Below are 19,722 nucleotides of genomic sequence, written 5' to 3'. Positions count from 1 at the left end.
AGCGCAAAATCTACCTGAAATACTTTTGTCTGAAAAACACCCGCGTCAGTCTCATAATCTGAAGGTCGTGAGTTCGATCCTCACACGGGGCAGCAGGCTCCTCTTTTCCGAAGAGATTTTGTCAAAAACTTAGAACTTTCCCTTTCAGTTCTAACACGTTTCTGATAAGTAAGGATTTGTGAACCCAAATGACAGATGGGACACATGGGTTGCTGTTTCTCTTGACCCGTTTGCTGTATAAAGAGGCAGATGAGAGTGATTTGAGCTGTTTGACAGCTAAGCGCAAAATCTACCTGAAATACTTTTGTCTGAAAAACACCCGTCAGTAGCGAGCGCGTCAGTCTCATATTCTGAAGTTCGTGAGTTCGATCCTCACACGGGGAAGCGGTCTCCTCTTTTCTGAAGAGATTCTGTCACCAAATTAGAACTTTCCCTTTCAGATTTAAAATGTTTCTGATAAGTAAGAATTTGCGAACCCAAATGACAGACAGGACACATGGGTTGTTGATTCTCTTGACATGTTTGCTGTAAAAGGGGCTAGTTGAGATTGATTTGAGCTATGAAACCAAATTAAATCTTGTGCCAAAGTTCATCACAACGAACGGACCAAAAGATGGCGTTCAGAATTTTCGACAGCTTAACGCAAATTCTACCTGAAATACTTTTGTCTGAAAAACACCTTTGTCTTTGAATGTTGGTGGCAGTACAGAAAAGTACATTCCCATACCGGGAGTTGAACCCGGGTCGCCTGGGTGAGAACCAGGAATCCTAACCGCTAGACCATATGGGAAAAGATGTGCTGTCTTATCAGTGACAATCTGAAAAAAAATAAGTTTTCTACTTGGCACAAGCAACTTCTGCAGTTCTATTTGCGCAGCTTGCCTCGTTAACACAGTTGTAAGCAAATCAGTCTCATAAGCTGAAAGATGAACGTTCGATTCTTAGACGGGGTACTGGTCCCTCGTTTTCTCAATCGATTCTGTCTCCATCTTGGCTACAGGGCCACAGATTTTTCCGATTCAGTACCAAAACATAACCAATTTAGTTCCTAAACTGTTTCCACGTACAAGGCACGGGGCAGCTTTCGAATGTGTGTACTAGTTCCAAAGGAGTGTCACTCCCGTAGCAGGAAGTAAACCAGTCGACCAGGGATACTAGGTCCTATCCACTTTTCCACGTGGGACAAGTTATACACTAAGCAGCAAGATAAATTAAAAAAAAAAAAAAAGAAGAAGTTTTTGCTTTGATTAAATAGCTTTTACATCACAAAAGAAAAAAGTTGCCACATGAGCATGGTACTTAGCACGTCAGTTGGTAATCTGAAGTTCATGAGGTTTTTTCCTCACACGGGGAACTATTCTCCTCCCTTTTCTTGGGATATTGTGTCACCCACTCAGAACTTTCTCACTGAAACGTTTCCGATTCGAAAGGAAACAGGAGCCTTAGTGACAGACAGAACACATGGATTGTTGCGTCCCTTGACGCTTTGGAGTAATAAGGTGTAGTTGAGAATGGTTTAAGCTATGAAACAAAATGAAATCTTGTGCTAAAGGTCAGTAAGAGCCACAAATACCCTGATGTTCAGCATTTTTGACTGCAAAGTACAAAATCTACCTGAAATATTATTGTCTGGAAAATACATTTCTGTCTTTGATTGTTGGCAGTAGTACAGTAAAAGGTGCGTTCCCATACCGGGAGTCGAACACGGGCCGCCTGGGTGAAAACCAGGAATCCTAACAGCTAGACCATATGGGAATGGATAGCTACACACTGAGGTATCTATTGAAAAAAATCAGCTCGGGGGCTTGCACAAGAAACGTCTGCAGATTGGCACGTGCATCTTGCCTCGTTAGCGCAGTAGGTAGCGCGTCAGTCTCATAATCTGAAGGTCGTGAGTTTGATACTCACACGGGGCAGCGGGCTCCTCTTTTCCTAAGAGATATTGTCAAAAACTTAGAACTTTCCCCTTCATTTCTAACACGTTTCTGATAAGTAAGGATTTGTGAACCCAAATGACACATGGGATGCTGGTTCTCTTGACCCGTTTGCTGTATAAAGAGGCAGATGAGAGTGATTTGAGCTATGACAAAAAATTAAATCTTGTGCCAAAGGTCGTCACAATGAATGTAACCAAAAGCTGGTGTTCAGAATGATTGACAGCTAAGCGCAAAATCTACCTGAAATACTTTTGTCTGAAAAACACCCGCGTCAGTCTCATAATCTGAAGGTCGTGAGTTCGATCCTCACACGGGGCAGCAGGCTCCTCTTTTCCGAAGAGATTTTGTCAAAAACTTAGAACTTTCCCTTTCAGTTCTAACACGTTTCTGATAAGTAAGGATTTGTGAACCCAAATGACAGATGGGACACATGGGTTGCTGTTTCTCTTGACCCGTTTGCTGTATAAAGAGGCAGATGAGAGTGATTTGAGCTGTTTGACAGCTAAGCGCAAAATCTACCTGAAATACTTTTGTCTGAAAAACACCCGTCAGTAGCGAGCGCGTCAGTCTCATATTCTGAAGTTCGTGAGTTCGATCCTCACACGGGGAAGCGGTCTCCTCTTTTCTGAAGAGATTCTGTCACCAAATTAGAACTTTCCCTTTCAGATTTAAAATGTTTCTGATAAGTAAGAATTTGCGAACCCAAATGACAGACAGGACACATGGGTTGTTGATTCTCTTGACACGTTTGCTGTAAAAGGGGCTAGTTGAGATTGATTTGAGCTATGAAACCAAATTAAATCTTGTGCCAAAGTTCATCACAACGAACGGACCAAAAGATGGCGTTGAGAATTTTCGACAGCTTAACGCAAATTCTACCTGAAATACTTTTGTCTGAAAAACACCTTTGTCTTTGAATGTTGGTGGCAGTACAGAAAAGTACATTCCCATACCGGGAGTTGAACCCGGGCCACCTGGGTGAGAACCAGGAATCCTAACCGCTAGACCATATGGGAAAAGTTGTGCTGTCTTATCAGTGACAATCTGAAAAAAAATAAGTTTTCTACTTGGCACAAGCAACTTCTGCAGTTCTATTTGCGCAGCTTGCCTCGTTAACACAGTTGTAAGCAAATCAGTCTCATTAGCTGAAAGATGAACGTTCGATTCTTAGACGGGGTACTGGTCCCTCGTTTTCTCAATCGATTCTGTCTCCATCTTGGCTACAGGGCCACAGATTTTTCCGATTCAGTACCAAAACATAACCAATTTAGTTCCTAAACTGTTTCCACGTACAAGGCATGGGGCAGCTTTTGAATGTGTGTACTAGTTCCAAAGGAGTGTCACTCCCATAGCAGGAAGTAAACCAGTCGGCCAGGGATACTAGGTCCTATCCACTTTTCCACGTGGGACAAGTTATACACTAAGCAGCAAGATAAATTAAAAAAAAAAAAAAAAAAGAAGTTTTTGCTTTGATTAAATAGCTTTTACATCACAAAAGAAAAAAGTTGCCACATGAGCATGGTACTTAGCACGTCAGTTGGTAATCTGAAGTTCATGATGTTTTTTCCTCACACGGGGAACTATTCTCCTCCCTTTTCTTGGGATATTGTGTCACCCACTCAGAACTTTCTCACTGAAACGTTTCCGATTCGAAAGGAAACAGGAGCCTTAGTGACAGACAGAACACATGGATTGTTGCGTCCCTTGACGCTTTGGAGTAATAAGGTGTAGTTGAGAATGGTTTAAGCTATGAAACAAAATGAAATCTTGTGCTAAAGGTCAGTAAGAGCCACAAATACCCTGATGTTCAGCATTTTTGACTGCAAAGTACAAAATCTACCTGAAATATTATTGTCTGGAAAATACATTTCTGTCTTTGATTGTTGGCAGTAGTACAGTAAAAGGTGCGTTCCCATACCGGGAGTCGAACACGGGCCGCCTGGGTGAAAACCAGGAATCCTAACAGCTAGACCATATGGGAATGGATAGCTACACACTGAGGTATCTATTGAAAAAAATCAGCTCGGGGGCTTGCACAAGAAACGTCTGCAGATTGGCACGTGCATCTTGCCTCGTTAGCGCAGTAGGTAGCGCGTCAGTCTCATAATCTGAAGGTCGTGAGTTCTATACTCACACGGGGCAGCGGGCTCCTCTTTTCCGAAGAGATATTGTCAAAAACTTAGAACTTTCCCCTTCATTTCTAACACGTTTCTAATAAGTAAGGATTTGTGAACCCAAATGACACATGGGATGCTGGTTCTCTTGACCCGTTTGCTGTATAAAGAGGCAGATGAGAGTGATTTGAGCTATGACAAAAAATTAAATCTTGTGCCAAAGGTCGTCACAATGAATGTAACCAAAAGCTGGTGTTCAGAATGATTGACAGCTAAGCGCAAAATCTACCTGAAATACTTTTGTCTGAAAAACACCCGCGTCAGTCTCATAATCTGAAGGTCGTGAGTTCGATCCTCACACGGGGCAGCAGGCTCCTCTTTTCCGAAGAGATTTTGTCAAAAACTTAGAACTTTCCCTTTCAGTTCTAACACGTTTCTGATAAGTAAGGATTTGTGAACCCAAATGACAGATGGGACACATGGGTTGCTGTTTCTCTTGACCCGTTTGCTGTATAAAGAGGCAGATGAGAGTGATTTGAGCTGTTTGACAGCTAAGCGCAAAATCTACCTGAAATACTTTTGTCTGAAAAACACCCGTCAGTAGCGAGCGCGTCAGTCTCATATTCTGAAGTTCGTGAGTTCGATCCTCACACGGGGAAGCGGTCTCCTCTTTTCTGAAGAGATTCTGTCACCAAATTAGAACTTTCCCTTTCAGATTTAAAATGTTTCTGATAAGTAAGAATTTGCGAACCCAAATGACAGACAGGACACATGGGTTGTTGATTCTCTTGACACGTTTGCTGTAAAAGGGGCTAGTTGAGATTGATTTGAGCTATGAAACCAAATTAAATCTTGTGCCAAAGTTCATCACAACGAACGGACCAAAAGATGGCGTTCAGAATTTTCGACAGCTTAACGCAAATTCTACCTGAAATACTTTTGTCTGAAAAACACCTTTGTCTTTGAATGTTGGTGGCAGTACAGAAAAGTACATTCCCATACCGGGAGTTGAACCCGGGTCGCCTGGGTGAGAACCAGGAATCCTAACCGCTAGACCATATGGGAAAAGATGTGCTGTCTTATCAGTGACAATCTGAAAAAAAATAAGTTTTCTACTTGGCACAAGCAACTTCTGCAGTTCTATTTGCGCAGCTTGCCTCGTTAACACAGTTGTAAGCAAATCAGTCTCATAAGCTGAAAGATGAACGTTCGATTCTTAGACGGGGTACTGGTCCCTCGTTTTCTCAATCGATTCTGTCTCCATCTTGGCTACAGGGCCACAGATTTTTCCGATTCAGTACCAAAACATAACCAATTTAGTTCCTAAACTGTTTCCACGTACAAGGCATGGGGCAGCTTTCGAATGTGTGTACTAGTTCCAAAGGAGTGTCACTCCCGTAGCAGGAAGTAAACCAGTTGACCAGGGATACTAGGTCCTATCCACTTTTCCACGTGGGACAAGTTATACACTAAGCAGCAAGATAAATTAAAAAAAAAAAAAAAAAAGAAGTTTTTGCTTTGATTAAATAGCTTTTACATCACAAAAGAAAAAAGTTGCCACATGAGCATGGTACTTAGCACGTCAGTTGGTAATCTGAAGTTCATGATGTTTTTTCCTCACACGGGGAACTATTCTCCTCCCTTTTCTTGGGATATTGTGTCACCCACTCAGAACTTTCTCACTGAAACGTTTCCGATTCGAAAGGAAACAGGAGCCTTAGTGACAGACAGAACACATGGATTGTTGCGTCCCTTGACGCTTTGGAGTAATAAGGTGTAGTTGAGAATGGTTTAAGCTATGAAACAAAATGAAATCTTGTGCTAAAGGTCAGTAAGAGCCACAAATACCCTGATGTTCAGCATTTTTGACTGCAAAGTACAAAATCTACCTGAAATATTATTGTCTGGAAAATACATTTCTGTCTTTGATTGTTGGCAGTAGTACAGTAAAAGGTGCGTTCCCATACCGGGAGTCGAACACGGGCCGCCTGGGTGAAAACCAGGAATCCTAACAGCTAGACCATATGGGAATGGATAGCTACACACTGAGGTATCTATTGAAAAAAATCAGCTCGGGGGCTTGCACAAGAAACGTCTGCAGATTGGCACGTGCATCTTGCCTCGTTAGCGCAGTAGGTAGCGCGTCAGTCTCATAATCTGAAGGTCGTGAGTTCGATACTCACACGGGGCAGCGGGCTCCTCTTTTCCGAAGAGATATTGTCAAAAACTTAGAACTTTCCCCTTCATTTCTAACACGTTTCTGATAAGTAAGGATTTGTGAACCCAAATGACACATGGGATGCTGGTTCTCTTGACCCGTTTGCTGTATAAAGAGGCAGATGAGAGTGATTTGAGCTATGACAAAAAATTAAATCTTGTGCCAAAGGTCGTCACAATGAATGTAACCAAAAGCTGGTGTTCAGAATGATTGACAGCTAAGCGCAAAATCTACCTGAAATACTTTTGTCTGAAAAACACCCGCGTCAGTCTCATAATCTGAAGGTCGTGAGTTCGATCCTCACACGGGGCAGCAGGCTCCTCTTTTCCGAAGAGATTTTGTCAAAAACTTAGAACTTTCCCTTTCAGTTCTAACACGTTTCTGATAAGTAAGGATTTGTGAACCCAAATGACAGATGGGACACATGGGTTGCTGTTTCTCTTGACCCGTTTGCTGTATAAAGAGGCAGATGAGAGTGATTTGAGCTGTTTGACAGCTAAGCGCAAAATCTACCTGAAATACTTTTGTCTGAAAAACACCCGTCAGTAGCGAGCGCGTCAGTCTCATATTCTGAAGTTCGTGAGTTCGATCCTCACACGGGGAAGCGGTCTCCTCTTTTCTGAAGAGATTCTGTCACCAAATTAGAACTTTCCCTTTCAGATTTAAAATGTTTCTGATAAGTAAGAATTTGCGAACCCAAATGACAGACAGGACACATGGGTTGTTGATTCTCTTGACACGTTTGCTGTAAAAGGGGCTAGTTGAGATTGATTTGAGCTATGAAACCAAATTAAATCTTGTGCCAAAGTTCATCACAACGAACGGACCAAAAGATGGCGTTCAGAATTTTCGACAGCTTAACGCAAATTCTACCTGAAATACTTTTGTCTGAAAAACACCTTTGTCTTTGAATGTTGGTGGCAGTACAGAAAAGTACATTCCCATACCGGGAGTTGAACCCGGGCCACCTGGGTGAGAACCAGGAATCCTAACCGCTAGACCATATGGGAAAAGTTGTGCTGTCTTATCAGTGACAATCTGAAAAAAAATAAGTTTTCTACTTGGCACAAGCAACTTCTGCAGTTCTATTTGCGCAGGTTGCCTCGTTAACACAGTTGTAAGCAAATCAGTCTCATAAGCTGAAAGATGAACGTTCGATTCTTAGACGGGGTACTGGTCCCTCGTTTTCTCAATCGATTCTGTCTCCATCTTGGCTACAGGGCCACAGATTTTTCCGATTCAGTACCAAAACATAACCAATTTAGTTCCTAAACTGTTTCCACGTACAAGGCATGGGGCAGCTTTTGAATGTGTGTACTAGTTCCAAAGGAGTGTCACTCCCATAGCAGGAAGTAAACCAGTCGGCCAGGGATACTAGGTCCTATCCACTTTTCCACGTGGGACAAGTTATACACTAAGCAGCAAGATAAATTAAAAAAAAAAAAAAAAAAAAAGAAGTTTTTGCTTTGATTAAATAGCTTTTACATCACAAAAGAAAAAAGTTGCCACATGAGCATGGTACTTAGCACGTCAGTTGGTAATCTGAAGTTCATGAGGTTTTTTCCTCACACGTGGAACTATTCTCCCCCCTTTTCTTGGGATATTGTGTCACCCACTCAGAACTTTCTCACTGAAACGTTTCCGATTCGAAAGGAAACAGGAGCCTTAGTGACAGAAAGAACACATGGATTGTTGCGTCCCTTGACGCTTTGGAGTAATAAGGTGTAGTTGAGAATGGTTTAAGCTATGAAACAAAATGAAATCTTGTGCTAAATGTCAGTAAGAGCCACAAATACCCTGATGTTCAGCATTTTTGACTGCAAAGTACAAAATCTACCTGAAATATTATTGTCTGGAAAATACATTTCTGTCTTTGATTGTTGGCAGTAGTACAGTAAAAGGTGCGTTCCCATACCGGGAGTCGAACGCGGGCCGCCTGGGTGAAAACCAGGAATCCTAACCGCTAGACCATATGGGAATGGATAGCTACACACTGAGGTATCTATTGAAAAAAATCAGCTCGGGGGCTTGCACAAGAAACGTCTGCAGATTGGCACGTGCATCTTGCCTCGTTAGCGCAGTAGGTAGCGCGTCAGTCTCATAATCTGAAGGTCGTGAGTTCGATCCTCACACGGGGCAGCAGGCTCCTCTTTTCCGAAGAGATTTTGTCAAAATCTTAGAACTTTCCCTTTCAGTTCTAACACGTTTCTGATAAGTAAGGATTTGTGAACCCAAATGACAGATGGGACACATGGGTTGCTGTTTCTCTTGACCCGTTTGCTGTATAAAGAGGCAGATGAGAGTGATTTGAGCTTTTTGACAGCTAAGCGCAAAATCTACCTGAAATACTTTTGTCTGAAAAACACCCGTCAGTAGCGAGCGCGTCAGTCTCATATTCTGAAGTTCGTGAGTTCGATCCTCACACGGGGAAGCGGTCTCCTCTTTTCTGAAGAGATTCTGTCACCAAATTAGAACTTTCCCTTTCAGATTTAAAATGTTTCTGATAAGTAAGAATTTGCGAACCCAAATGACAGACAGGACACATGGGTTGTTGATTCTCTTGACACGTTTGCTCTAAAAGGGGCTAGTTGAGATTGATTTGAGCTATGAAACCAAATTAAATCTTGTGCCAAAGTTCATCACAACGAACGGACCAAAAGATGGCGTTCAGAATTTTCGACAGCTTAACGCAAATTCTACCTGAAATACTTTTGTCTGAAAAACACCTTTGTCTTTGAATGTTGGTGGCAGTACAGAAAAGTACATTCCCATACCGGGAGTTGAACCCGGGTCGCCTGGGTGAGAACCAGGAATCCTAACCGCTAGACCATATGGGAAAAGATGTGCTGTCTTATCAGTGACAATCTGAAAAAAAATAAGTTTTCTACTTGGCACAAGCAACTTCTGCAGTTCTATTTGCGCAGCTTGCCTCGTTAACACAGTTGTAAGCAAATCAGTCTCATAAGCTGAAAGATGAACGTTCGATTCTTAGACGGGGTACTGGTCCCTCGTTTTCTCAATCGATTCTGTCTCCATCTTGGCTACAGGGCCACAGATTTTTCCGATTCAGTACCAAAACATAACCAATTTAGTTCCTAAACTGTTTCCACGTACAAGGCATGGGGCAGCTTTCGAATGTGTGTACTAGTTCCAAAGGAGTGTCACTCCCGTAGCAGGAAGTAAACCAGTCGACCAGGGATACTAGGTCCTATCCACTTTTCCACGTGGGACAAGTTATACACTAAGCAGCAAGATAAATTAAAAAAAAAAAAAAAAAAGAAGTTTTTGCTTTGATTAAATAGCTTTTACATCACAAAAGAAAAAAGTTGCCACATGAGCATGGTACTTAGCACGTCAGTTGGTAATCTGAAGTTCATGATGTTTTTTCCTCACACGGGGAACTATTCTCCTCCCTTTTCTTGGGATATTGTGTCACCCACTCAGAACTTTCTCACTGAAACGTTTCCGATTCGAAAGGAAACAGGAGCCTTAGTGACAGACAGAACACATGGATTGTTGCGTCCCTTGACGCTTTGGAGTAATAAGGTGTAGTTGAGAATGGTTTAAGCTATGAAACAAAATGAAATCTTGTGCTAAAGGTCAGTAAGAGCCACAAATACCCTGATGTTCAGCATTTTTGACTGCAAAGTACAAAATCTACCTGAAATATTATTGTCTGGAAAATACATTTCTGTCTTTGATTGTTGGCAGTAGTACAGTAAAAGGTGCGTTCCCATACCGGGAGTCGAACACGGGCCGCCTGGGTGAAAACCAGGAATCCTAACAGCTAGACCATATGGGAATGGATAGCTACACACTGAGGTATCTATTGAAAAAAATCAGCTCGGGGGCTTGCACAAGAAACGTCTGCAGATTGGCACGTGCATCTTGCCTCGTTAGCGCAGTAGGTAGCGCGTCAGTCTCATAATCTGAAGGTCGTGAGTTCGATACTCACACGGGGCAGCGGGCTCCTCTTTTCCGAAGAGATATTGTCAAAAACTTAGAACTTTCCCCTTCATTTCTAACACGTTTCTGATAAGTAAGGATTTGTGAACCCAAATGACACATGGGATGCTGGTTCTCTTGACCCGTTTGCTGTATAAAGAGGCAGATGAGAGTGATTTGAGCTATGACAAAAAATTAAATCTTGTGCCAAAGGTCGTCACAATGAATGTAACCAAAAGCTGGTGTTCAGAATGATTGACAGCTAAGCGCAAAATCTACCTGAAATACTTTTGTCTGAAAAACACCCGCGTCAGTCTCATAATCTCAAGGTCGTGAGTTCGATCCTCACACGGGGCAGCAGGCTCCTCTTTTCCGAAGAGATTTTGTCAAAAACTTAGAACTTTCCCTTTCAGTTCTAACACGTTTCTGATAAGTAAGGATTTGTGAACCCAAATGACAGATGGGACACATGGGTTGCTGTTTCTCTTGACCCGTTTGCTGTATAAAGAGGCAGATGAGAGTGATTTGAGCTGTTTGACAGCTAAGCGCAAAATCTACCTGAAATACTTTTGTCTGAAAAACACCCGTCAGTAGCGAGCGCGTCAGTCTCATATTCTGAAGTTCGTGAGTTCGATCCTCACACGGGGAAGCGGTCTCCTCTTTTCTGAAGAGATTCTGTCACCAAATTAGAACTTTCCCTTTCAGATTTAAAATGTTTCTGATAAGTAAGAATTTGCGAACCCAAATGACAGACAGGACACATGGGTTGTTGATTCTCTTGACACGTTTGCTGTAAAAGGGGCTAGTTGAGATTGATTTGAGCTATGAAACCAAATTAAATCTTGTGCCAAAGTTCATCACAACGAACGGACCAAAAGATGGCGTTCAGAATTTTCGACAGCTTAACGCAAATTCTACCTGAAATACTTTTGTCTGAAAAACACCTTTGTCTTTGAATGTTGGTGGCAGTACAGAAAAGTACATTCCCATACCGGGAGTTGAACCCGGGCCACCTGGGTGAGAACCAGGAATCCTAACCGCTAGACCATATGGGAAAAGTTGTGCTGTCTTATCAGTGACAATCTGAAAAAAAATAAGTTTTCTACTTGGCACAAGCAACTTCTGCAGTTCTATTTGCGCAGCTTGCCTCGTTAACACAGTTGTAAGCAAATCAGTCTCATAAGCTGAAAGATGAACGTTCGATTCTTAGACGGGGTACTGGTCCCTCGTTTTCTCAATCGATTCTGTCTCCATCTTGGCTACAGGGCCACAGATTTTTCCGATTCAGTACCAAAACATAACCAATTTAGTTCCTAAACTGTTTCCACGTACAAGGCATGGGGCAGCTTTTGAATGTGTGTACTAGTTCCAAAGGAGTGTCACTCCCATAGCAGGAAGTAAACCAGTCGGCCAGGGATACTAGGTCCTATCCACTTTTCCACGTGGGACAAGTTATACACTAAGCAGCAAGATAAATTAAAAAAAAAAAAAAAAAAAAAGAAGTTTTTGCTTTGATTAAATAGCTTTTACATCACAAAAGAAAAAAGTTGCCACATGAGCATGGTACTTAGCACGTCAGTTGGTAATCTGAAGTTCATGAGGTTTTTTCCTCACACGTGGAACTATTCTCCCCCCTTTTCTTGGGATATTGTATCACCCACTCAGAACTTTCTCACTGAAGCGTTTCCGATTCGAAAGGAAACAGGAGCCTTAGTGACAGAAAGAACACATGGATTGTTGCGTCCCTTGACGCTTTGGAGTAATAAGGTGTAGTTGAGAATGGTTTAAGCTATGAAACAAAATGAAATCTTGTGCTAAATGTCAGTAAGAGCCACAAATACCCTGATGTTCAGCATTTTTGACTGCAAAGTACAAAATCTACCTGAAATATTATTGTCTGGAAAATACATTTCTGTCTTTGATTGTTGGCAGTAGTACAGTAAAAGGTGCTTTCCCATACCGGGAGTCGAACGCGGGCCGCCTGGGTGAAAACCAGGAATCCTAACCGCTAGACCATATGGGAATGGATAGCTACACACTGAGGTATCTATTGAAAAAAATCAGCTCGGGGGCTTGCACAAGAAACGTCTGCAGATTGGCACGTGCATCTTGCCTCGTTAGCGCAGTAGGTAGCGCGTCAGTCTCATAATCTGAAGGTCGTGAGTTCGATCCTCACACGGGGCAGCAGGCTCCTCTTTTCCGAAGAGATTTTGTCAAAATCTTAGAACTTTCCCTTTCAGTTCTAACACGTTTCTGATAAGTAAGGATTTGTGAACCCAAATGACAGATGGGACACATGGGTTGCTGTTTCTCTTGACCCGTTTGCTGTATAAAGAGGCAGATGAGAGTGATTTGAGCTTTTTGACAGCTAAGCGCAAAATCTACCTGAAATACTTTTGTCTGAAAAACACCCGTCAGTAGCGAGCGCGTCAGTCTCATATACTGAAGTTCGTGAGTTCGATCCTCACACGGGGAAGCGGTCTCCTCTTTTCTGAAGAGATTCTGTCACCAAATTAGAACTTTCCCTTTCAGATTTAAAATGTTTCTGATAAGTAAGAATTTGCGAACCCAAATGACAGACAGGACACATGGGTTGTTGATTCTCTTGACACGTTTGCTCTAAAAGGGGCTAGTTGAGATTGATTTGAGCTATGAAACCAAATTAAATCTTGTGCCAAAGTTCATCACAACGAACGGACCAAAAGATGGCGTTCAGAATTTTCGACAGCTTAACGCAAATTCTACCTGAAATACTTTTGTCTGAAAAACACCTTTGTCTTTGAATGTTGGTGGCAGTACAGAAAAGTACATTCCCATACCGGGAGTTGAACCCGGGTCGCCTGGGTGAGAACCAGGAATCCTAACCGCTAGACCATATGGGAAAAGATGTGCTGTCTTATCAGTGACAATCTGAAAAAAAATAAGTTTTCTACTTGGCACAAGCAACTTCTGCAGTTCTATTTGCGCAGCTTGCCTCGTTAACACAGTTGTAAGCAAATCAGTCTCATAAGCTGAAAGATGAACGTTCGATTCTTAGACGGGGTACTGGTCCCTCGTTTTCTCAATCGATTCTGTCTCCATCTTGGCTACAGGGCCACAGATTTTTCCGATTCAGTACCAAAACATAACCAATTTAGTTCCTAAACTGTTTCCACGTACAAGGCATGGGGCAGCTTTCGAATGTGTGTACTAGTTCCAAAGGAGTGTCACTCCCGTAGCAGGAAGTAAACCAGTCGACCAGGGATACTAGGTCCTATCCACTTTTCCACGTGGGACAAGTTATACACTAAGCAGCAAGATAAATTAAAAAAAAAAAAAAAAAAGAAGTTTTTGCTTTGATTAAATAGCTTTTACATCACAAAAGAAAAAAGTTGCCACATGAGCATGGTACTTAGCACGTCAGTTGGTAATCTGAAGTTCATGATGTTTTTTCCTCACACGGGGAACTATTCTCCTCCCTTTTCTTGGGATATTGTGTCACCCACTCAGAACTTTCTCACTGAAACGTTTCCGATTCGAAAGGAAACAGGAGCCTTAGTGACAGACAGAACACATGGATTGTTGCGTCCCTTGACGCTTTGGAGTAATAAGGTGTAGTTGAGAATGGTTTAAGCTATGAAACAAAATGAAATCTTGTGCTAAAGGTCAGTAAGAGCCACAAATACCCTGATGTTCAGCATTTTTGACTGCAAAGTACAAAATCTACCTGAAATATTATTGTCTGGAAAATACATTTCTGTCTTTGATTGTTGGCAGTAGTACAGTAAAAGGTGCGTTCCCATACCGGGAGTCGAACACGGGCCGCCTGGGTGAAAACCAGGAATCCTAACAGCTAGACCATATGGGAATGGATAGCTACACACTGAGGTATCTATTGAAAAAAATCAGCTCGGGGGCTTGCACAAGAAACGTCTGCAGATTGGCACGTGCATCTTGCCTCGTTAGCGCAGTAGGTAGCGCGTCAGTCTCATAATCTGAAGGTCGTGAGTTCGATACTCACACGGGGCAGCGGGCTCCTCTTTTCCGAAGAGATATTGTCAAAAACTTAGAACTTTCCCCTTCATTTCTAACACGTTTCTGATAAGTAAGGATTTGTGAACCCAAATGACACATGGGATGCTGGTTCTCTTGACCCGTTTGCTGTATAAAGAGGCAGATGAGAGTGATTTGAGCTATGACAAAAAATTAAATCTTGTGCCAAAGGTCGTCACAATGAATGTAACCAAAAGCTGGTGTTCAGAATGATTGACAGCTAAGCGCAAAATCTACCTGAAATACTTTTGTCTGAAAAACACCCGCGTCAGTCTCATAATCTGAAGGTCGTGAGTTCGATCCTCACACGGGGCAGCAGGCTCCTCTTTTCCGAAGAGATTTTGTCAAAAACTTAGAACTTTCCCTTTCAGTTCTAACACGTTTCTGATAAGTAAGGATTTGTGAACCCAAATGACAGATGGGACACATGGGTTGCTGTTTCTCTTGACCCGTTTGCTGTATAAAGAGGCAGATGAGAGTGATTTGAGCTGTTTGACAGCTAAGCGCAAAATCTACCTGAAATACTTTTGTCTGAAAAACACCCGTCAGTAGCGAGCGCGTCAGTCTCATATTCTGAAGTTCGTGAGTTCGATCCTCACACGGGGAAGCGGTCTCCTCTTTTCTGAAGAGATTCTGTCACCAAATTAGAACTTTCCCTTTCAGATTTAAAATGTTTCTGATAAGTAAGAATTTGCGAACCCAAATGACAGACAGGACACATGGGTTGTTGATTCTCTTGACACGTTTGCTGTAAAAGGGGCTAGTTGAGATTGATTTGAGCTATGAAACCAAATTAAATCTTGTGCCAAAGTTCATCACAACGAACGGACCAAAAGATGGCGTTCAGAATTTTCGACAGCTTAACGCAAATTCTACCTGAAATACTTTTGTTTGAAAAAAACCTTTGTCTTTGAATGTTGGTGGCAGTACAGAAAAGTACATTCCCATACCGGGAGTTGAACCCGGGCCACCTGGGTGAGAACCAGGAATCCTAACCGCTAGACCATATGGGAAAAGTTGTGCTGTCTTATCAGTGACAATCTGAAAAAAAATAAGTTTTCTACTTGGCACAAGCAACTTCTGCAGTTCTATTTGCGCAGCTTGCCTCGTTAACACAGTTGTAAGCAAATCAGTCTCATAAGCTGAAAGATGAACGTTCGATTCTTAGACGGGGTACTGGTCCCTCGTTTTCTCAATCGATTCTGTCTCCATCTTGGCTACAGGGCCACAGATTTTTCCGATTCAGTACCAAAACATAACCAATTTAGTTCCTAAACTGTTTCCACGTACAAGGCATGGGGCAGCTTTTGAATGTGTGTACTAGTTCCAAAGGAGTGTCACTCCCATAGCAGGAAGTAAACCAGTCGGCCAGGGATACTAGGTCCTATCCACTTTTCCACGTGGGACAAGTTATACACTAAGCAGCAAGATAAATTAAAAAAAAAAAAAAAAAAAAAGAAGTTTTTGCTTTGATTAAATAGCTTTTACATCACAAAAGAAAAAAGTTGCCACATGAGCATGGTACTTAGCACGTCAGTTGGTAATCTGAAGTTCATGAGGTTTTTTCCTCACACGTGGAACTATTCTCCCCCCTTTTCTTGGGATATTGTGTCACCCACTCAGAACTTTCTCACTGAAACGTTTCCGATTCGAAAGGAAACAGGAGCCTTAGTGACAGAAAGAACACATGGATTGTTGCGTCCCTTGACGCTTTGGAGTAATAAGGTGTAGTTGAGAATGGTTTAAGCTATGAAACAAAATGAAATCTTGTGCTAAAGGTCAGTAAGAGCCACAAATACCCTGATGTTCAGCATTTTTGACTGCAAAGTACAAAATCTACCTGAAATATTATTGTCTGGAAAATACATTTCTGTCTTTGATTGTTGGCAGTAGTACAGTAAAAGGTGCGTTCCCATACCGGGAGTCGAACGCGGGCCGCCTGGGTGAAAACCAGGAATCGTAACCGCTAGACCATATGGGAATGGATAGCTACACACTGAGGTATCTATTGAAAAAAATCAGCTCGGGGGCTTGCACAAGAAACGTCTGCAGATTGGCATGTGCATCTTGCCTCGTTAGCGCAGTAGGTAGCGCGTCAGTCTCATAATCTGAAGGTCGTGAGTTCGATCCTCACACGGGGCAGCAGGCTCCTCTTTTCCGAAGAGATTTTGTCAAAATCTTAGAACTTTCCCTTTCAGTTCTAACACGTTTCTGATAAGTAAGGATTTGTGAACCCAAATGACAGATGGGACACATGGGTTGCTGTTTCTCTTGACCCGTTTGCTGTATAAAGAGGCAGATGAGAGTGATTTGAGCTTTTTGACAGCTAAGCGCAAAATCTACCTGAAATACTTTTGTCTGAAAAACACCCGTCAGTAGCGAGCGCGTCAGTCTCATATTCTGAAGTTCGTGAGTTCGATCCTCACACGGGGAAGCGGTCTCCTCTTTTCTGAAGAGATTCTGTCACCAAATTAGAACTTTCCCTTTCAGATTTAAAATGTTTCTGATAAGTAAGAATTTGCGAACCCAAATGACAGACAGGACACATGGGTTGTTGATTCTCTTGACACGTTTGCTCTAAAAGGGGCTAGTTGAGATTGATTTGAGCTATGAAACCAAATTAAATCTTGTGCCAAAGTTCATCACAACGAACGGACCAAAAGATGGCGTTCAGAATTTTCGACAGCTTAACGCAAATTCTACCTGAAATACTTTTGTCTGAAAAACACCTTTGTCTTTGAATGTTGGTGGCAGTACAGAAAAGTACATTCCCATACCGGGAGTTGAACCCGGGTCGCCTGGGTGAGAACCAGGAATCCTAACCGCTAGACCATATGGGAAAAGATGTGCTGTCTTATCAGTGACAATCTGAAAAAAAATAAGTTTTCTACTTGGCACAAGCAACTTCTGCAGTTCTATTTGCGCAGCTTGCCTCGTTAACACAGTTGTAAGCAAATCAGTCTCATAAGCTGAAAGATGAACGTTCGATTCTTAGACGGGGTACTGGTCCCTCGTTTTCTCAATCGATTCTGTCTCCATCTTGGCTACAGGGCCACAGATTTTTCCGATTCAGTACCAAAACATAACCAATTTAGTTCCTAAACTGTTTCCACGTACAAGGCATGGGGCAGCTTTCGAATGTGTGTACTAGTTCCAAAGGAGTGTCACTCCCGTAGCAGGAAGTAAACCAGTCGACCAGGGATACTAGGTCCTATCCACTTTTCCACGTGGGACAAGTTATACACTAAGCAGCAAGATAAATTAAAAAAAAAAAAAAAAAAGAAGTTTTTGCTTTGATTAAATAGCTTTTACATCACAAAAGAAAAAAGTTGCCACATGAGCATGGTACTTAGCACGTCAGTTGGTAATCTGAAGTTCATGATGTTTTTTCCTCACACGGGGAACTATTCTCCTCCCTTTTCTTGGGATATTGTGTCACCCACTCAGAACTTTCTCACTGAAACGTTTCCGATTCGAAAGGAAACAGGAGCCTTAGTGACAGACAGAACACATGGATTGTTGCGTCCCTTGACGCTTTGGAGTAATAAGGTGTAGTTGAGAATGGTTTAAGCTATGAAACAAAATGAAATCTTGTGCTAAAGGTCAGTAAGAGCCACAAATACCCTGATGTTCAGCATTTTTGACTGCAAAGTACAAAATCTACCTGAAATATTATTGTCTGGAAAATACATTTCTGTCTTTGATTGTTGGCAGTAGTACAGTAAAAGGTGCGTTCCCATACCGGGAGTCGAACACGGGCCGCCTGGGTGAAAACCAGGAATCCTAACAGCTAGACCATATGGGAATGGATAGCTACACACTGAGGTATCTATTGAAAAAAATCAGCTCGGGGGCTTGCACAAGAAACGTCTGCAGATTGGCACGTGCATCTTGCCTCGTTAGCGCAGTAGGTAGCGCGTCAGTCTCATAATCTGAAGGTCGTGAGTTCGATACTCACACGGGGCAGCGGGCTCCTCTTTTCCGAAGAGATATTGTCAAAAACTTAGAACTTTCCCCTTCATTTCTAACACGTTTCTGATAAGTAAGGATTTGTGAACCCAAATGACACATGGGATGCTGGTTCTCTTGACCCGTTTGCTGTATAAAGAGGCAGATGAGAGTGATTTGAGCTATGACAAAAAATTAAATCTTGTGCCAAAGGTCGTCACAATGAATGTAACCAAAAGCTGGTGTTCAGAATGATTGACAGCTAAGCGCAAAATCTACCTGAAATACTTTTGTCTGAAAAACACCCGCGTCAGTCTCATAATCTGAAGGTCGTGAGTTCGATCCTCACACGGGGCAGCAGGCTCCTCTTTTCCGAAGAGATTTTGTCAAAAACTTAGAACTTTCCCTTTCAGTTCTAACACGTTTCTGATAAGTAAGGATTTGTGAACCCAAATGACAGATGGGACACATGGGTTGCTGTTTCTCTTGACCCGTTTGCTGTATAAAGAGGCAGATGAGAGTGATTTGAGCTGTTTGACAGCTAAGCGCAAAATCTACCTGAAATACTTTTGTCTGAAAAACACCCGTCAGTAGCGAGCGCGTCAGTCTCATATTCTGAAGTTCGTGAGTTCGATCCTCACACGGGGAAGCGGTCTCCTCTTTTCTGAAGAGATTCTGTCACCAAATTAGAACTTTCCCTTTCAGATTTAAAATGTTTCTGATAAGTAAGAATTTGCGAACCCAAATGACAGACAGGACACATGGGTTGTTGATTCTCTTGACACGTTTGCTGTAAAAGGGGCTAGTTGAGATTGATTTGAGCTATGAAACCAAATTAAATCTTGTGCCAAAGTTCATCACAACGAACGGACCAAAAGATGGCGTTCAGAATTTTCGACAGCTTAACGCAAATTCTACCTGAAATACTTTTGTCTGAAAAACACCTTTGTCTTTGAATGTTGGTGGCAGTACAGAAAAGTACATTCCCATACCGGGAGTTGAACCCGGCCCACCTGGGTGAGAACCAGGAATCCTAACCGCTAGACCATATGGGAAAAGTTGTGCTGTCTTATCAGTGACAATCTGAAAAAAAATAAGTTTTCTACTTGGCACAAGCAACTTCTGCAGTTCTATTTGCGCAGCTTGCCTCGTTAACACAGTTGTAAGCAAATCAGTCTCATAAGCTGAAAGATGAACGTTCGATTCTTAGACGGGGTACTGGTCCCTCGTTTTCTCAATCGATTCTGTCTCCATCTTGGCTACAGGGCCACAGATTTTTCCGATTCAGTACCAAAACATAACCAATTTAGTTCCTAAACTGTTTCCACGTACAAGGCATGGGGCAGCTTTTGAATGTGTGTACTAGTTCCAAAGGAGTGTCACTCCCATAGCAGGAAGTAAACCAGTCGGCCAGGGATACTAGGTCCTATCCACTTTTCCACGTGGGACAAGTTATACACTAAGCAGCAAGATAAATTAAAAAAAAAAAAAAAAAAGAAGAAGTTTTTGCTTTGATTAAATAGCTTTT

General features: G+C 42.2%; 21 non-coding genes across 21 annotated transcripts; 9 read left to right on the top strand and 12 right to left on the bottom strand.

Annotated features, from left to right (window-relative positions):
• Nucleotides 1–718: 718 nt before the first annotated feature.
• TRNAE-CUC (transfer RNA glutamic acid (anticodon CUC)) lies at nucleotides 719–790 on the bottom strand. Its single transcript has one exon. It is a non-coding gene; the product is annotated as a tRNA-Glu (tRNA).
• Nucleotides 791–1,843: 1,053 nt separating this feature from the next.
• TRNAM-CAU (transfer RNA methionine (anticodon CAU)) lies at nucleotides 1,844–1,916 on the top strand. Its single transcript has one exon. It is a non-coding gene; the product is annotated as a tRNA-Met (tRNA).
• Nucleotides 1,917–2,881: 965 nt separating this feature from the next.
• TRNAE-CUC (transfer RNA glutamic acid (anticodon CUC)) lies at nucleotides 2,882–2,953 on the bottom strand. The gene has a single exon. It is a non-coding gene; the product is annotated as a tRNA-Glu (tRNA).
• A 1,053-nt stretch (nucleotides 2,954–4,006) lies between these two features.
• Nucleotides 4,007–4,079, top strand: TRNAM-CAU (transfer RNA methionine (anticodon CAU)). The gene has a single exon. It is a non-coding gene; the product is annotated as a tRNA-Met (tRNA).
• A 965-nt stretch (nucleotides 4,080–5,044) lies between these two features.
• On the bottom strand, nucleotides 5,045–5,116 carry TRNAE-CUC (transfer RNA glutamic acid (anticodon CUC)). Its single transcript has one exon. It is a non-coding gene; the product is annotated as a tRNA-Glu (tRNA).
• A 1,053-nt stretch (nucleotides 5,117–6,169) lies between these two features.
• TRNAM-CAU (transfer RNA methionine (anticodon CAU)) lies at nucleotides 6,170–6,242 on the top strand. Its single transcript has one exon. It is a non-coding gene; the product is annotated as a tRNA-Met (tRNA).
• A 965-nt stretch (nucleotides 6,243–7,207) lies between these two features.
• TRNAE-CUC (transfer RNA glutamic acid (anticodon CUC)) lies at nucleotides 7,208–7,279 on the bottom strand. Its single transcript has one exon. It is a non-coding gene; the product is annotated as a tRNA-Glu (tRNA).
• An 896-nt stretch (nucleotides 7,280–8,175) lies between these two features.
• Nucleotides 8,176–8,247, bottom strand: TRNAE-UUC (transfer RNA glutamic acid (anticodon UUC)). The gene has a single exon. It is a non-coding gene; the product is annotated as a tRNA-Glu (tRNA).
• Nucleotides 8,248–8,335: 88 nt separating this feature from the next.
• TRNAM-CAU (transfer RNA methionine (anticodon CAU)) lies at nucleotides 8,336–8,408 on the top strand. Its single transcript has one exon. It is a non-coding gene; the product is annotated as a tRNA-Met (tRNA).
• A 626-nt stretch (nucleotides 8,409–9,034) lies between these two features.
• On the bottom strand, nucleotides 9,035–9,106 carry TRNAE-CUC (transfer RNA glutamic acid (anticodon CUC)). Its single transcript has one exon. It is a non-coding gene; the product is annotated as a tRNA-Glu (tRNA).
• A 1,053-nt stretch (nucleotides 9,107–10,159) lies between these two features.
• TRNAM-CAU (transfer RNA methionine (anticodon CAU)) lies at nucleotides 10,160–10,232 on the top strand. Its single transcript has one exon. It is a non-coding gene; the product is annotated as a tRNA-Met (tRNA).
• A 965-nt stretch (nucleotides 10,233–11,197) lies between these two features.
• On the bottom strand, nucleotides 11,198–11,269 carry TRNAE-CUC (transfer RNA glutamic acid (anticodon CUC)). Its single transcript has one exon. It is a non-coding gene; the product is annotated as a tRNA-Glu (tRNA).
• An 896-nt stretch (nucleotides 11,270–12,165) lies between these two features.
• TRNAE-UUC (transfer RNA glutamic acid (anticodon UUC)) lies at nucleotides 12,166–12,237 on the bottom strand. The gene has a single exon. It is a non-coding gene; the product is annotated as a tRNA-Glu (tRNA).
• An 88-nt stretch (nucleotides 12,238–12,325) lies between these two features.
• TRNAM-CAU (transfer RNA methionine (anticodon CAU)) lies at nucleotides 12,326–12,398 on the top strand. The gene has a single exon. It is a non-coding gene; the product is annotated as a tRNA-Met (tRNA).
• Nucleotides 12,399–13,024: 626 nt separating this feature from the next.
• TRNAE-CUC (transfer RNA glutamic acid (anticodon CUC)) lies at nucleotides 13,025–13,096 on the bottom strand. Its single transcript has one exon. It is a non-coding gene; the product is annotated as a tRNA-Glu (tRNA).
• Nucleotides 13,097–14,149: 1,053 nt separating this feature from the next.
• Nucleotides 14,150–14,222, top strand: TRNAM-CAU (transfer RNA methionine (anticodon CAU)). Its single transcript has one exon. It is a non-coding gene; the product is annotated as a tRNA-Met (tRNA).
• Nucleotides 14,223–15,187: 965 nt separating this feature from the next.
• Nucleotides 15,188–15,259, bottom strand: TRNAE-CUC (transfer RNA glutamic acid (anticodon CUC)). Its single transcript has one exon. It is a non-coding gene; the product is annotated as a tRNA-Glu (tRNA).
• Nucleotides 15,260–16,315: 1,056 nt separating this feature from the next.
• On the top strand, nucleotides 16,316–16,388 carry TRNAM-CAU (transfer RNA methionine (anticodon CAU)). The gene has a single exon. It is a non-coding gene; the product is annotated as a tRNA-Met (tRNA).
• Nucleotides 16,389–17,014: 626 nt separating this feature from the next.
• TRNAE-CUC (transfer RNA glutamic acid (anticodon CUC)) lies at nucleotides 17,015–17,086 on the bottom strand. Its single transcript has one exon. It is a non-coding gene; the product is annotated as a tRNA-Glu (tRNA).
• Nucleotides 17,087–18,139: 1,053 nt separating this feature from the next.
• On the top strand, nucleotides 18,140–18,212 carry TRNAM-CAU (transfer RNA methionine (anticodon CAU)). The gene has a single exon. It is a non-coding gene; the product is annotated as a tRNA-Met (tRNA).
• Nucleotides 18,213–19,177: 965 nt separating this feature from the next.
• On the bottom strand, nucleotides 19,178–19,249 carry TRNAE-CUC (transfer RNA glutamic acid (anticodon CUC)). The gene has a single exon. It is a non-coding gene; the product is annotated as a tRNA-Glu (tRNA).
• Nucleotides 19,250–19,722: the final 473 nt, after the last annotated feature.

Source organism: Dendrobates tinctorius, unplaced genomic scaffold (assembly GCF_039654945.1).
Source record: "Dendrobates tinctorius isolate UK_male_01 unplaced genomic scaffold, ASM3965494v1 ptg000272l, whole genome shotgun sequence".
Lineage (NCBI taxonomy): Eukaryota > Metazoa > Chordata > Amphibia > Anura > Dendrobatidae > Dendrobates > Dendrobates tinctorius.
Note: the sequence above shows the minus strand (reverse complement) of the source record. Positions and strands in the feature narration are given on the sequence as shown.